This window comes from Somniosus microcephalus, chromosome 3 (assembly GCF_052327205.1).
Source record: "Somniosus microcephalus isolate GS21.2 chromosome 3, FLI_Smic_1.0, whole genome shotgun sequence".
Classification (NCBI taxonomy): Eukaryota; Metazoa; Chordata; class Chondrichthyes; order Squaliformes; family Somniosidae; genus Somniosus; species Somniosus microcephalus.
Window position 1 is genome coordinate 235,653,267 of NC_140989.1, and position 16,202 is coordinate 235,669,468.

Consider the following 16,202-nt stretch of genomic DNA (forward strand, 5'->3'; position numbering starts at 1 on the left):
GCAGCAGGAGCATGGTGCCACACTCCTGAATACATTGTAGGAAGCAGTTCAATGACCTAAGAAGGAAGGAAAGGTGAGAGCAATGTTACATTTACCTACATCCTGATGTGCGTATCACCCTAACCCCCTCACTGTGCCTTCTCAAGCCTACTCCAGCACATCACTCCTCACACCAACTTAACTTGTAGGTACACCCATCCCTCTCTGTCTATGCACTGCTTCACATCTCCATCTGCCCATCCACCACTGACACTCACCCTCATCCTCATGCAATGTCATGCCTCTCCCTCAGTGTCACTCTCAACAAATGCTCTCCATCTATCCATTCAACACATGCCATTCCTCTCACTCACAGGTCTCTTCTTTTCCTCCTTGCAGGAGAAAATAGCACAGAACACGAGGGAGAGGCAGAGAACTGGAGGTGGCCCTTCAGCCATTTCACAGCGAACAAGTGCTGAGGATCAGGCACTGGATAACAGTGGAGTCTCAGCTTGCCTGGCCATCGGAGATGGGGACCTGGTGACAGAATTAAATATCAGACAGCCACATTGCCTACAACACTCAGCCATTTGACTTGAAGTCAACAACGAGTGAAATATGATCATGTGCATAATGATAACGTCAAACATTCTTACATTGACAGTGCTCATTCATGTCTTTTACCTCCCACAGGGCCTTCATGCAGTCTGCAGGAGGTGGTTCAGGTTGCCGACGATGATGGCGACTCCTCAGAGAAGGTCAATCCCTCTGAGAGCAGTCACAGGACTCACCACCTCAGATACTCACTTCAGTGGGGCCAGTAAGGAAGACCGTTGGGATTTCACCTGGTGACTCACATATCACAAGTGAGCAAGAGCAGATGGTGGAGTTTGGGACAGCGATGGAGAATTGTGTTGGCGGGTGCAGATCTCTCCAAGCTCTGCTCAGCTGGATGCAGATGCTGTACCTCGGGGGCCGTTGACGAGCAGTATACTTCTGGAGCAACAGCAAAAAATGTGCGATGCACTGGCAGGCTTTCCAGGCACACTGTGCACTTGCAGAGAGATTGGAGGAGTCCGTTTCAAGCATGAGTGGTATGATGTCGCGAACCGTTGCGATGATGTCTTCGTCCATTGAAAGAGTGGCCAACTGCATGGAGAATGAAACGCGGCAATCACATGAGAGCATGCCAGCCTTCACCAATGGCTTGCACACTATGAATGGCACCTTGAATAGGATGAATGATACCCTAGCCTTGGCCATTCATCGCCCCACTGATCTGCAGTAAAGTGTTCTCCAGCACAGTGCTAGCAGGGAAGTGTGGCTGGGCCATGAGAGGAGTGATGGTGAAAGGTGATATGGAAGCGGGGATTCAGCTCAAAGCGCTTCCACTTCTCACCCATTGCGTCCACCCCTCAGTCAATACCCCACATGCTGCCTCGTGTCCCAATGGCCGAATCTGCCCCAGCACAGGTGCAGGTGGAGCAGTCTTTGACGGGGCCCTCACAGGCTGCAAAACCTAAAGGATGTCGGCCAAGAGCATCTCAGCAGTCAGAGCAGGGATCTGAGCAGCCTGCCTCTACCTCTGCTGAAGCCACATGGGTTGCACCACGTAGAAGAGCTAGGTAAAGGAAGAGTAATTATATAGTTGCACAAGGGTATGCACATGGATGTGTTACACATTGTTAGAATGTTAAGTTTCTGTTTTATTTGTGAGATACATAAATATTATTCTTTTGCACCACTTTCCCATCTTGGCCATTCTTGGTGCTGGCTGGCAAATGGCCTTTTCAGTTGTGATGAATGGGAAGACAGGAATTGATGCTGAACAATGGGGGGCTGTGAAAGGGAGGCTTGGTTGTTTGCAGGATGCTTTGTGTTACTGGAATTGGGGTGTGGGGGGGCGGTGGCGGGTGGGGGGCAAAAGTGGCTTTTGCATGCGGTTGTTAGATGGGTACACTGGTGAAACCTAAGTGAACTTCACAATAATGAGGGCATCCCAGGCTGCAATGTGCACCGCTGGTGGTGTATTGCCCACATCACCTTCCACCTCCTCCTCCTCTCCTCCGCCTCCTCCCCATCTTCCTCCTCCTCCGGAATTGTCCGAAGAGGCTCTGTACTCTGCGCCTTGTTCCTTCAACAGGTTCAAACCTCGCTGCTGTGCAATGCTGTGCAGAGCGCAACACACTGCAACCATTCTGAAGACCCTGGCTGGTGCATACTGATGGGCGCCTCCAGATCTGTCCAGGCACCTGAAGCGCATCTTCAGCATGCTGATAGCTTGTTCGATGACACGTGTGGTGGTCATATGGCATTCATTGTAATGCTCCTGGGTCTCATTCCTTGGGTTTGAGAGAGGTTTCATCAGCCACATTTTAAATGGGTATTCCTTGTCTCCGAGCAGCTAGCCGGTAACTCTGCTTTGAGGTGCGAAGAGATCAGAGAGGGTGGACTGCCGCAGAACGAAAGCATCATGACAGCTGCCCGGGAATCTTGCGCACACCCGCATAAAGATCTTTTTGTGGTTGCACACCAGCTGCACATTGATGGAATGGAAGCCATTGCGGTTGACAAACACTCCTGGGTGATCCATGGGTGCCTTAATTGCCACATTTGTGCAGTCAATGATGCCCTGCACCTGTAGGAAGCCAGCCAGAACTGAAAACCCGAGCCTCCGCTCATCATGACTGGCGTCATCGCAGGCGAAGTTCACATAATTGCCGGCCCTGGTAAAGAAGTAATCAGTCACCTATCTTATGTACTTGTGTGTGACCATCCGTTGCCATCCTTTGCTCTTTTTTCCCCCAGTCTCCTCTCTTCTGCTGTTTAAGTTCCCCATGCTCTAATAGTGGGTACATTTTATCCCCAACTACAAGTTCAAGCTGCAAGGTTAAATTTACCTGAGCCCACTGCCCATCCCCCGACCATGCCTGATCTTTGTTCTCATCAGTGAGCACTGGCTCTTCACTTAAACTTAGCTCCCAAATTCCTAGACCTCTCTGCCATCAAGACTATGCTTCTCCACTAGACTAGTGATCCAGTGACTAGTGGATCGCGAGTGGAGCTCGGGGCCAGGGATCGCGAGAATATCCGTGTTAATTTGATCCTGTGAGAAACAACATCATTCATGTCCGAGGCCGGGACCCAGGAGCGAGGACGAGCCCAGCAGCGAGGTCAAGGCCCAGGAGTGGCGAAGCGTGGATCAGCAGCGGGGTCGGGGCCCAGGGAAGATGCGGCACGGGCAAACAGCGAGGTTGGGAGGACCACAATGCATCCTACGAAACCCAGGCAGAGAGGACCTGCAGGAAGGAGGGAGGAGGACAGTAGCAGTATGTTTGTGTGTGTGTGCTAGGCTGTTATAGCAGAGCCTGGTCTCCAATTGTCTTGGATCCCCTTGCCATTGGACCAAGACCTTGCTCTGTCAAGCCTGTGTGGTAGCTGGTGTGCAACGGCCACCTCACGTTAAAAGAATTCACGCGCAGGCATCTTGCACCCTAAGAAGCACTTGTGCGCGGACGACTGCGAGATCCTGCAAATGTCTTTGGCCAAGCCCTGGGAGGATCCAGAGGCAAAGAGGTTGAGGGCAGTGGTGACTTTGATGGCCATTGGTAAAGCAGGGCCGCCAGGTCCAGTTGGCAGCAGGTCTTGTTCCAGCAGTCTGCCACCACCTGACGTGACACTGTGAGACTCTTCAGGCACTGGTGTTCAGACATGTCGAGGAAGCTTATCTTCTGCCTGCAGACCCTGTGTGCCGGCATAAAAGGAACCATACTACCAAAACAATGAGATTGAGTTTCCAGTTTGGAGTGATCAAATAAACATGTATAAACTGGCCTTAAAGAAGGCTGTAGTTAACTTTTGTACAGACGTATGTCGTCAATTGCTCTTGCAGTCTTCGAATTCTATGGTTTTAACTGCAGGACTAATATAAATTAGAAGCAATAGAAATGATTCATGTAAATTGGAATCCCTTACTATTTCTCAATCTTAATCTCTAAACAATTGGAATGTTCAACATCCCATAATTGCAGCTACTGGAACAGTTGTAGACTGGACTGCTTTGGGACTGGACTATATTCAGACCTTAATATTAATAGAGACACTGCAAACCCAACATGTAAACCTGTGTGCAGTTCAGGATAAGTATGTCTTGATATTTCTCACATATATTTCCTGTCAAAACAGTTGTTTCAATTTTTATTTTAAATTGAATAAGCTCACTGAAATGCCATGACCATAGCGCATGACAAGACTGCAGTGCTAACACTGTTAATCAACCATCTAAAGGTACAAATGCATCTCAGCCTCCTACTTTCTCTTTTCCAGGCCAAACCCCTAAGCCCTGTCGGCTTCCCAGGCCCTCTTTGCACCCAGGGAGTTGAGATCATTTCTGCCACTATCAAAAGATCAGAGCCCCAAGTCTAGTGAGATAAGGAAGGAGATTAGAGACTGTAATGAAATCTGTTTGTTTTGCCTGTATTCGTTTTGCACTCATGTATATTACCCTCCCCCACACGGTGTATAGTTTCACTTCCTCTTTCCTGACTAACCTGGAAGGTTCCAGGTCTTGGCTCTTGGCTCCGCCCCTGACTTCTCTTACTTAAAGATCCCAGGATCTGTATGACTCATTTCTGTGAGCCAGTCGGTGTGTTGAGATGTTAGCTCTGATCTTAGTGATTAAAAGCCAACTTGTTAAAGTCTATAACTTCTAGTTTTGTGGTTATTGAAGGCACATCAATTTTAATCACTAAAGAATACTAGGATGGATCGACTCCTAAAACCAGAGCGTCTGGACTTGGATCCACATTCTGCTGAAGCATCAAATCAATTTGGACACTGGCTCAAATGCTTCGAACTCTTCGCGAGGGCCTCATCCGCTAGCGAGTTAGATAAACTGAGTCTACTGACTACTCGCGTTAATCATCAGATTTATTCATTCATCCGGGACGCCACCTCTTACACGGAGGCCATCACTATCCTGAAGGCCCAATACCAGAGGCCAGTAAACGAAGTGTACGCCAGACATCTGCTGGCTACACGCAGGCAGTGACCTGAGGAATCAATGGACGATTTCTTACAGGGTCTAAAGGACTTGGTCCGAGACTGTAACTGCAAGGCCATGACGGCCAACGTGTACTCTGACGAATTGGTCCACGATTCCTTCATCACGGGCCTCAAATCGAATTATATCCGGCAGAGACTGCTGGAGAGGGAGGTCCTGGACTTAAAAAAGGCAGTGGCCACTGCGCGATCGCTGGACGTGGCCCAGAAAAACTCTGACTCTTATTCTTCCGGCCATGCGGCCCTCACCGCCTCGTGCGCGCCAAGCGGGCCGCCATCTTGGAATCAGCCATCTTCCCCATCCAGGTCTCAGACCAGCTCTACACCGCCGGAGTCCCCACACAGAAGTTCACCCAGGAGTCCTACTACAGCGGCAATGTCTCGAGGCCCGAAATGCTACTTCTGCGGCCAGGCCAAGCACCCCAGACAACGATGCCCAGCGAAGGACGCTACATGCTTCAAATGTAAGAAAAAGGGGCATTTTAGCAAAGTCTGCAGGGGGAATCCGAATTCCAACTCCGTCACCGCCTCGTGCGTGCCGTGCGGGCCGCCATCTTGGGATCCGCCATCTTTTCCCGACTCAACGGCCGCCCAGGGCCCAACAGTGGCTTCGATCACGGTGGATCAATCCAGGCCACACCCGTTGACAAAATCCATGATGGACATACAGGTAAACGGGAATTTAACGAAATGTTTAATTGACTGTGGGAGTACTGAGAGTTTTATCCACCCTAGCCTGGTACGGTGGCACTCATTAACGGTAACCCCTACATGGAGCAGAATTGCTATGGCTGCTAAGCCCCACACTTCGGACATTTTGGGCTACTGTGTGGTAACACTGACTGTAAAAGGCACGGACTACAAGGATTTTAAACTCCTCGTGATGCCAGAACTCTGTGTTAATGTAATCTTGGGCCTGGACTTCCACTGCCACCACGAAAGTGTCACGCTAGCATATGGCAGGTCCCAGCCGCCACTCACAGTCTGTGACCTATCAACCTTAAAAATCAGCCCGCCCTCTTTATACGCTAATCTCGCTCCGAACTGTAGACCCATAGCGACCAAAAGTAGACGGTACAGTCTGGAAGACAGACACTTTATCAAGGCGGAAGTGGACAGACTCCTGCGGGAAGGCATTATTGAATGCAGTACCAGTCCGTGGCGTGCCCAAGTAGTCATAGTTAAAAATAGCGAAAAGAAACAGATGGTAATTGACTACAGCCAGACTGTTAATATTTATACCCAGCTGGACGCCTACCCTTTACCCCGCATATCAGAAATGGTCAACCAGATTGCGCAATACCGAGTCTTCTCGACTATCGACCTCAAATCCGCGTATCACCAGCTCCCCATTAGAACGGAGGACCGCCCATACACCGCCTTTGAGGCGAACGGACGCCTCTACCATTTTCTCAGAGTGCCCTTCGGGGTAACAAATGGGGTCTCGGTCTTCCAACGTGAGATGGACCGCATGGTTGACGAGAATAAACTACAAGCTACCTACCCCTATCTGGACAATGTCACTATCTGCGGGCACAACCAGCAAGACCACGATCTAAATCTTGCGAGATTTTTAAAAACTGCCCTAAAGCTGAATCTAACCTACAACAAAGACAAATGTGTCTTCAACACAACCCGTCTCTGTATCCTCGGCTGTGTGGTGGAAGATGGGGTAATTGGACCGGACCCTGACCGATTACGCCCCCTAAAGGAACTGCCCCTGCCACACAATCCCAAAGCTTTAAAAAGGTGCCTGGGATTTTTTTCGTATTATGCCCAATGGGTGCCCAATTAGTCTGATAAGGCCCGACCCCTCATTAAATCGACGTCCTTCCCACTATCAGCTGAAGCTCGGGAGGTTTTCACCAGTATCAAACAGGACATTGAAAGGGCTGCACTGTGTGCAGTGGACGAAAGCATTCCCTTTCAAGTCGAAAGCGATGCGTCAGACTTTGCCTTAGCTGCGACCCTCAATCAGGCTGGGAGACCTGTGGCTTTCTTCTCCCGAACCCTTCAGGGACCTGAAATCAGGCACTCTTCTGTCGAGAAGGAGGCACAGGCTATAGTGGAGGCAGTGCGGCACTGGAGACACTACCTAGCCAGCAAACGTTTCACCCTGCTCACCGACCAGCGGTCGGTGGCTTTCATGTTTAATAACAAACAAAGGGGGAAAATCAAGAATGACAAAATACTCAGGTGGAGGATCGAACTATCCACGTTCGACTATGACATTATGTACAGGCCGGGAGCCCTTAATGAACCCCCAGACGCCCTATCGCGGGGAACGTGTGCCAGCATTCATACGGACAAATTACAGGGTCTCCACAACGACCTCTGTCACCCAGGGGTCACCCGACTATACCATTTTATAAAGTCCCGCAATCTGCCCCACTCCATCGAGGAGGTCAGGGCAATGACCAGAGCCTGCCGCATCTGTGCGGAATGCAAGCCTCGTTTCTACAGGCCTGACCGTGCACACCTTATCAAAGCCACACGGCCATTCGAGCGCCTAAGTCTGGACTTCAAGGGACCCCTTCCCTCTGCCGACCGTAACGTATACTTCCTCAATATCATCGATGAATGTTCCCGCTTCCCCTTCGCCATCCCCTGCCCAGACATGACCAGTGCCACGGTCATCAAGTGTCTCTGTAATCTATTCTGCATGTTTGGCATGCCGAACTACATACACAACGATAGGGGGACGTCATTTATGAGCGACGAACTGCGCCAGTTCTTGCTCTCACAGGGGATAGCCACTAGCAGAACCACTAGCTACAACCCCCGGGGTAATGGGCAAGTGGAAAGGGAGAATGCTACTGTTTGGAAGGCTGTCACGTTAGCCTTAAAGTCAAAACGCCTTCCGACCTCCCGCTGGCAGGAAGTCCTCCCAGACGTGCTCCACTCCATAAGGTCTCTGTTATGTACAGCCACTAACGCTACCCCTCACGAAAAGATGTTAGTTTTCCCCCAGAAATCCACCTCGGGCATATCTCTACCCGCGTGGCTGACGTCTCCGGGGACAGTACTATTGCGGAAGCACGTGAGAGGCCATAAAATGGACCCCCTTGTGGAAAAGGTACAGCTCCTCCATGCAAACCCTCAGTACGCCTATATCGAATACTCTGACGGGCGAGAGGACACTGTTTCCATAAAAGACCTCGCTCCCTCGGGGAGCGGAGAGAACGATGAGAGACTACCCGAGGAAGACCTACACCAAAAAGAGACAGGACACCCAGAGGTATCAATACCCAACTTTAACCTGGAGGACACTGCAGATAACCTGGAAGACACTGCGGAGGCCCGGACAGCGGCGGAACCAGAATCCACTCCCCTAGAGGCACCCCAACCGGCTTTGCGCCGATCACTGAGAACCGCAAAACCTCCTGACAGACTCACTTATACCAACTTTTAAGAAACATCACCCCGATGGACTAAATCTAAAGAAGGGGTGAATGTAATGAAATCTGTTTGTCTTGCCTGTATTCGTTTTGCACTCATGTATATTACCCTCCCCCACACGGTGTATAGTTTCACTTCCTCTTTCCTGACTAACCTGGAAGGTTCCAGGTCTTGGCTCTTGGCTCCGCCCCTGACTTCTCTTACTTAAAGATCCCAGGATCTGTATGACTCATTCCTGTGAGCCAGTTGGTGTGTTGAGATGTTAGCTCTGACCTTAGTGATTAAAAGCCAACTTGTTAAAGTCTATGGCCTAGAAATTCACTAGCCTTAGCGCCGCTTTTGAGGCGCTAGAGGGACTAGCGCCAGAGTTATGGCCAGTTGAAAAATTCCCTGGGGCCCTAAAGCGGCGTTGCACCGGTAGCGCTGCGCCGGCACCGATGACGTCATCGGTGTGCGCAGCGTCCCGGTTGCCATGCCGACGGGCCCCAGCGCCGAAATTCAGTTGCGGCCGCCTCGCCCGTGGCAGCCGCAACTAAGACTCTGGCAACCGAGTCTTACACAAGTTAGCGCCGGCGCATTAAGGTCGCGCGGCAGCCGGCCGCTTTCCCGCCGGCCGCCTGCCCGCACCTCCCTCCCCGGACTCCTCCACCCCCCCCCGCGGAACAGATGCGTCTGGCCTGCAAGCCCGGCACTTGTCCGAGGTGCCGGGCTCATTTTTGAAAAAAACAAACGGCCAGCGATCGGGTGAAGGCAGCGCCTCCTTAACGGGAGGAGGAGGCCTGCACTTCCCCAGCCTGCCGCACCGCATCGGGTGCCGCAGCGCCGGATTAGCGCCGCAATTCGGCACTCAGCGCCCATTGGGAGGCACTCACGCCCGCCAGTAGCGCCGGCAGCCGTCTGGGCGCGGCGCTGCTGAATTTTTGGCGCGCGCAAGGGAATTAGCGCCGGCGCTAAATTTCCGGCGCTAAAGCCCTGGCGCGGCGTCAACTCAATTTCTAGGCCTATAACTTCTAGTTTTGTGGTTATTGAAGGCACATCAGAGACATAGAAAAGAAAAAGAGTAAGAGTTATGCACAGGGAAAAAGAATGTGTAGGGAGCATCCAAAAAGAGCGAGAAAGGCACACAAATACAGGAAAGAAAGGGAGAAAGAGAAATACAGAAAAGAAACAGAATTTGTGTGACAGGCATGCAGAGGAAATAGGAGGCATACAGATGAGAGAGGAGACAGAGGAGAAGATACTTACAGTAAAGGAAAGAGAAGTCAGTGACAGAGATAGAGACAATGAAAATGTGTGGAAGAGATACAGAAAGAGAGAAAAAAGGGTCTGACGGAAAGAGTGGACAAAGAAGGTCGGTCAGAGGAAACCAGAAGAAATTATGCAGTGGTAGACATGCAGAAAAGCATTTACAGGAAAAGAAGGAGGAAATTAAAGTAAATGCCCTTAAGCAATGCCACAAGAAATAAGCTAGTAGTAATACAAAATAACATATCAAGATCCAAGAATATGTTTTACTGCCCAAAGGCATTATTACACATTGGTTGCCAACTTCTGCCAAGTCCAAAGCATGAAACTTTGATGAAACTTCATTGAAAAAACGAATGTTTCATTAACGACACAAAATTGGAAATGATAAAATGGAGTTCCAGTTTAAAAAGCAGGCCTGTGATCCTAGCCAAGAAAAAAAAACTTGCATATATGTAGCGCCTTTCAGGACATCCCAAAATATGTTACAGTCAATGAGGTACTTTTGAAGTGTAGTCACTGTTGTAATGTGGGAAATGCAGCAGCCAATTACGCACAGCAAACTTCCACAAATAGTGAAGGGATAATTACTAGTCCTAGCCCTTTTTGGGCTACCCTGGATCAGGCATATTCCACAGACGTTCACCTTCAACTAAAGTTAGAGATAGCCGAATTCTATAAGACGGTTAATTGGGTCTAAAGGTTCAGACTATCTCTCCCTAAAGGAAAGGAATTACTTGAAGATGTTACCATCCTCCAGATAGCACTTTTAATAAGTTTAACTAGACTGTAACCTTCAGGATATTATGAGGGTCCGGAAACCCCCCCCCCCAGAACTCTGCAACTCCTCACCAAAGAGTGTAAAGAGATTGAGTTCATGAGTTTGATACAGAAATACTATGTGAGACAATTCTAAAAATATATAGATTTATTAAAGAACTCAGCTGGTGAGTCAATTGCAACTTTAACAGTTCAAAATACAAATAGCTTACAATTCTTATTCTCAGAGATTCTTATTCTCAGATATTAACTTCATTACATTTCTACATTTCCAAGTCTTTTTTCTAATCCAGGATATCCACCAAAATCAAACAAAACTACCCTTTTGATCCCAGAGACTCAAAGAGTTAAAAACTTACAGAGCCTGCCTCTGAAGAGTGAGAGAATCGCTTGCCCCTTTCAGCGACTTCTGACTTCCTATCTGAAAGTTCTATATTTTATACTCTTTTTGCAGTGGTATATCCTTTGAAGTTTTCTGCTGATGTAAGCTAATTATCTCTAATCATATTTCTGTTGACTTCTTTCTAATCTTACTGTCAGTTCAGCTGTTAACTTTCAGACTTCTGTCTGCTGTGTAGGTGTTCAAATGTTATCATAAAAAATGGTTATAACAGATGTATCTATTTTATGCCATTCTTATGAAGGTCTTCCATTCAATTCTTAAATCACCTTAGCTGGTTGAAAGCCAGACTTCTCATCTCCCAGTTATTGCAAGTTCAATACAAACACAATGGCCCCGATTTTCAGCTTGTGTGGGAAATGGTCAGGTTTCCCCAAATGTGGGGTTTCTGACACACCTAAAAAAGTGTCAGCCAGCTCCATGCAATTTTCCCTCAAGTGGCCAATTAATTCCCAGCATGTGGGAAGCCTTGCTAATTGTCCAATTCGAGTCAGAAATCCCCACAGTATGATGTCATCATTCATGGTGCTTTCAAGGTCCATAGCAAGCACTGCATCCTCTGAAGGCTTCCAAACGAACCATACAGGATGGCAGAGGAGCCTGCAGCAGCTGAGGCCAGTGCCAGACCCCGAGCTACCTCCAAATTCGACGAGGTTTCACTGCAGGCATTATTGGATGGGGTTAGGGCCCACAGGGAGGTCCTCTTCCCTAGGTCAGGGAGGAAGAGGCCTCCCACTGAGACCAATGCTGCATGGATGCAGGTGTCAGCAGAGTCACCAGAAAAACCTTGGCATTACATCTCTAACTCCTTCCTTTACTCCCCCACAGTACCATCCAGAGCCCCCGTCCTCACTCTGGAGGAGGAAGAGGCTGTGCAGCCAGGCTCCTCAGAGGAAGCTCCAACCTCTGAGGGCGCAGCGTCAGCAGTAGTAAGCGCACCCAGCACTAGCGCAGACACTCACACCTCGGGGGGACCTTCGGGACATAGAGTAGTGTTGTCACCTGGTGTTTCACAGCTCACAAGTGAGCCTCAGCAGATTCTGGAGACAGGGACAGCAGTGGAGAGTCCTCGTCAGAGGGCGCAGGACTCTGCCAGCTCAGCTCAGCTGCGCTGCATGTCGACCCTCTGCCTCTGGGTCCATCCGCAAGAGAAAAGGTGATGGATCTCCACGCACAGATGCAGGAGTCTCTGGCAGGTTTTGTCTCCAGGGTCGCTGCGAGTGTGTAGCGAATGGAAGAGTCCATAGCAACCATGAGCAGAGCCTTTGTGGACTCATTGGCGCATGAACGCATCACCTTGGAAAGATTGGCAACCTCCATGGAGGAGATAACTCGCCAGGGTACGGAAAACATGGTGAGTGTTCATAAGAGAATGACATCTCTTGAGGAGCGTTGGCCATCTGTTGAACAGAGAAACCAGATCTTCATGGAAGTCCTTCTGAGTAGGACTGCCAGTGCAGAAACGGGTCCCCATGGCCCCCTAAAGTGCAGCAAGGTGCTCTCAAGCCACTTCCAAGCGCTGGCCCCTTCTGGCCTGTGCAGCTTCAGGTGAGTGAGCAGCAGCCTGGTGCTCCTGGTGCTCATCCTGCTGTTCCTAGTTCTGCAGCTGCCGCCTCTGCTGCTGGAGATCCTCTAATGGCAAGAAGGGAAGGAAAAAAAGGCGTCCCATGCTTCTCGTAGATGCCTCCGCTGAGTGAGGGTGGCGAGAGGGGCTTCCCAAGAGATCACATTGGAGAAGTGTGTGAGGCTCCAACCTTCCACAGCTGTGCCTAAGCCTTGAAGAAGTAGCCCCAAACCTGCAACAACAAGGTCCTTCAACATACAAGTGCTGTCCCTTTAAAGCACAGCTTCTCCGATTGACCTGCAGCTGACAGCAAGCAAGCCGGCAAGCTTCACACCAGGTCTCAGCAGTGGGGTTCCCCGCAGGCGGCTTTGATGTGGGGAAAGCCCCAAAGTTGCAACAGCCCCAGAATAACTACCTCAATAATCTGATAATTGGTAATTAGAGTGCCGACGACCAGTCCCGCCAGCGGCGGCCGGGACTGTAGCGGGTCGCGGGGAAACAGTGGTCCGAAAGTCGGACGGGGCGGGGAATCAGGCAGGGGGTCCCGACCCGCTTTTTCGCCGATTTTCGGCCCCTGGCCGCATGAAAAGCCGCCCGACGGCGGCCAGAAAATTGACCCCAATGTGATTGCTTGGTGCATCTATTGATATCATAAAGTGCTCTGTTTGTACATTTCACAATATGGAAATCAGAAACACTTCAACCGAGTACTTGATTGTTTCCCTAGCCATCTCAATTGGTTGTATTACAAACTTATGTCTCCTCTCTTTCATTTGATGTTACTTTTACAAAGACATGTTTCTTTAATTTTCTGTGTTTCTGTTCGAAGTGTTAGTTTATAACACTTTAAACTGGGTAATAGTATCGTGTTTCTCCCAAACTGTAGACTTTCTGGAAGCAACCCTTTGCTTCTTCAATAGAGCCTTTGTTTTAGTATCAACAACTAATTCCCATTTCAAAAGCTTGTATGGTGTTTACAGCTTTGTGTCAACAACCCATCTTATCTGAGAAGCCTGTATTTACAGCTTTGTGTCTTTGAGGCTTTTAGATTTTTAACCCCAGTTTTTATGTTTTAATAAAGTCAGAATTCTGTTCATAGGATGGTGTATTTTTCTGAAATGTGGCTATTCCTTTACAACAGCAACGTGATAATGACCAGATAATGTTTTTTTAGTGATGTTAATTGAGGGATAAATATTGGCCAGGACACCAGGGAGAACTCCCCCACTCTTCTTCAAAATACTGCCATGGGATCTTTAACGTCCACCTGAAAGAGCAATCAGGGCCTCGGTTTAACATCTCATCCAAAAGATACACCCCCGACAGTGCAGCACTCCCTCAGTACAGCACTGGAGTTTCAGCCTGGGTGTTTGTGCTCAAGTCTCTGGAGTGGGACTTGAACCCCCAGAAAGTAGTATCGGCACTACAATTACTTTTCTCCTGGGTTAGAGAGAGGAAACACTGAGTAGTGCTCCCTCTCCATATCACAATGTAGCAATCCATGATGTAAATGTGCAATCATGGGAATAAGGTGAGGACAGGATTAGCCTCAGATTTAATACTCCTACAGACAAATATCCTGCCAACACTCACTAGCAAAGTTCTCACATGAATAATGGTCACTTAAGTGAAATATGGAAAATGGCTGATGACCCTGGAGCTAGATCTTGGAAAGGAGTCAACAACAAATTCATTCGAGCACTTTACAAGAGGGAGAGGCGGCCACTCAGCAATAAGTGAAACATAGAAACATAGAAAAATAGGAGCAGGAGTAGGCCATTCGGCCCTTCGAGCCTGCTCTGCCATTCAATATGATCATGGCTGATCCTCTATCTCAATACCATATTCCCACTCTCTCCCCATACTTCTTGACGCTTTTTGCCTCTAGAAATCTATCTATCTCCTTCTTAAATTAAGGAATTGGATTGAAGGCATGGGTAAAGGGACAGGTTTTAGGAGACTTTTGAAGTAGGAGAGAAGCAGCAAGACAAATGGTTTTCAAAGAGAATTTCAGGAAAGAGATTTGGTGGCTGGCAAATCAGCCTCCATCAGTCGAGCAGAAGTCCAGGCAGGCAAACAAATAGATATCCACAGTCAGAGAAAGAGGGCATAGGCTGAGACATGTGGCTAGAGGAGGTTTTCCAGACAGAATGGAGTCACAGCATGGAGGGATTTGAAGATGAGGATAAGGATTTCAAATCAGCTTGCTGGGGCACAGGGAGACAGTGGAACTTTGAGAAGGTGGGCAATCATATGCTGCTTCAGATAAAAGCTCCAGTGTCCTTTATTGTGGCTAGAACATGAAGCATGGATCAGCTGGAATTTCAAGTTCAGGGGTGTTAGAGGTGTTGTTTGTTAATGATTTAATTGGCAGAGAAATTACAGCCAACATATGTAAGTGGCACCAGGCTATAGCTAGAAGTGGGAACCAACCTTATGCAGAATCATTGCAATTGGCTGTAGCGAACGTTATCAGAATGCTTTTGATTGGAGGTTTATTTTTGGCATAAATGCAATAAAGGCTGGAAAACCCCACCTTGATAGCAATCTCTCATTTCCCCATAAGAGAAAACAGTTACAAATCCCACAGCTTGGTGGCCCTTGAAGGGGAAAGGGGAGACAGGGAAAAAGGGGAGCCAAAGGAGTTGAGAGTGGAAAAAATGAAAAGCAAGTCAGAAGTAAAAGAAGAGGTTGAATGCAAGAAGAATATGCTGTAACCACTTTTTTGTTCCCTGTTGTCCATGTGACGGGCGCGGCATGCCAATTTTAACCATGTTTATGTTTTTTTGATGAGATGGCACTGTTCAGGCACAGTGACCAAAGATATTGCACCTATGATTTATCCAAATACAGTAACACTTTTGACAAACCTCTCGCAGCTGGAGTCCAGGAGTCAAGAAACACAGGCAATCCTGATTGGAGGGGAAACATATTATGGAGCGCAGAAAAATGTAATTATTAAAAAGCCTACATTTTATAGGTTTAAGTATCTCTTCTCTTAGGCAGTCCCTCGGAACCGAGGATGACTTGCTTCCACATTAAAAATGAGTTAGCAGTGATGGATGATTCCAATGCAGGACCTACAGCCTCTGTCACAGGTGGGGCAGACTATGGTTGAAGGGGCGGGTGTCAGCTTCGCTCAGTGATAGCACTCTTGCCTCTAAATCAGAAAGCCATGGGTTCAAGTCCCACTCTGGAGTCCGAGTACGTAATGTAGGCTGGTACTTCAGTGCAGTAGTGAGTTGGTGCTGCATTCTTGCAGTCTTTTGCATAAGATGTGTATCTATTCAGGTGCATGCAAAAGATCGCATGGCACTATTTAAAGAGAAGCAGGGAGTGCTCCCCTATCCTAGCCAACATTTACTGGTCAATCAACACCATGGAAACAGAATAGCTGGTCATTTATCTTACTTGTTGTATCTGGACCTTGCTGTGTGCAAAGTGGCCTATATAATAACAGCCAGCACACTTCAAAAGTAACTAATTGGCTGCGAAGCACTTTGGGAGATTTTGAAGATGTGAAAAGTGCTATATAATTGCAGTTTCTTTATATTATAAAATTCCCTTTTAAAGTCCATGCTTTTTAAAAAATATCTTTTGCTTTTACTTTGCCCTTATCCTTTTCTTCATGTCTGTCATTCAAATTACTTTTTTGCACTATTTTGTTGGTACAGCAGTTGGTTTTAAGTATAATCTATCTGCTCCTCTGCAACTATCTTCATCACAGAAGTGCAGAAGACATAGGCCTAGAAATTGGGTTGGGGCGCCAAAGTG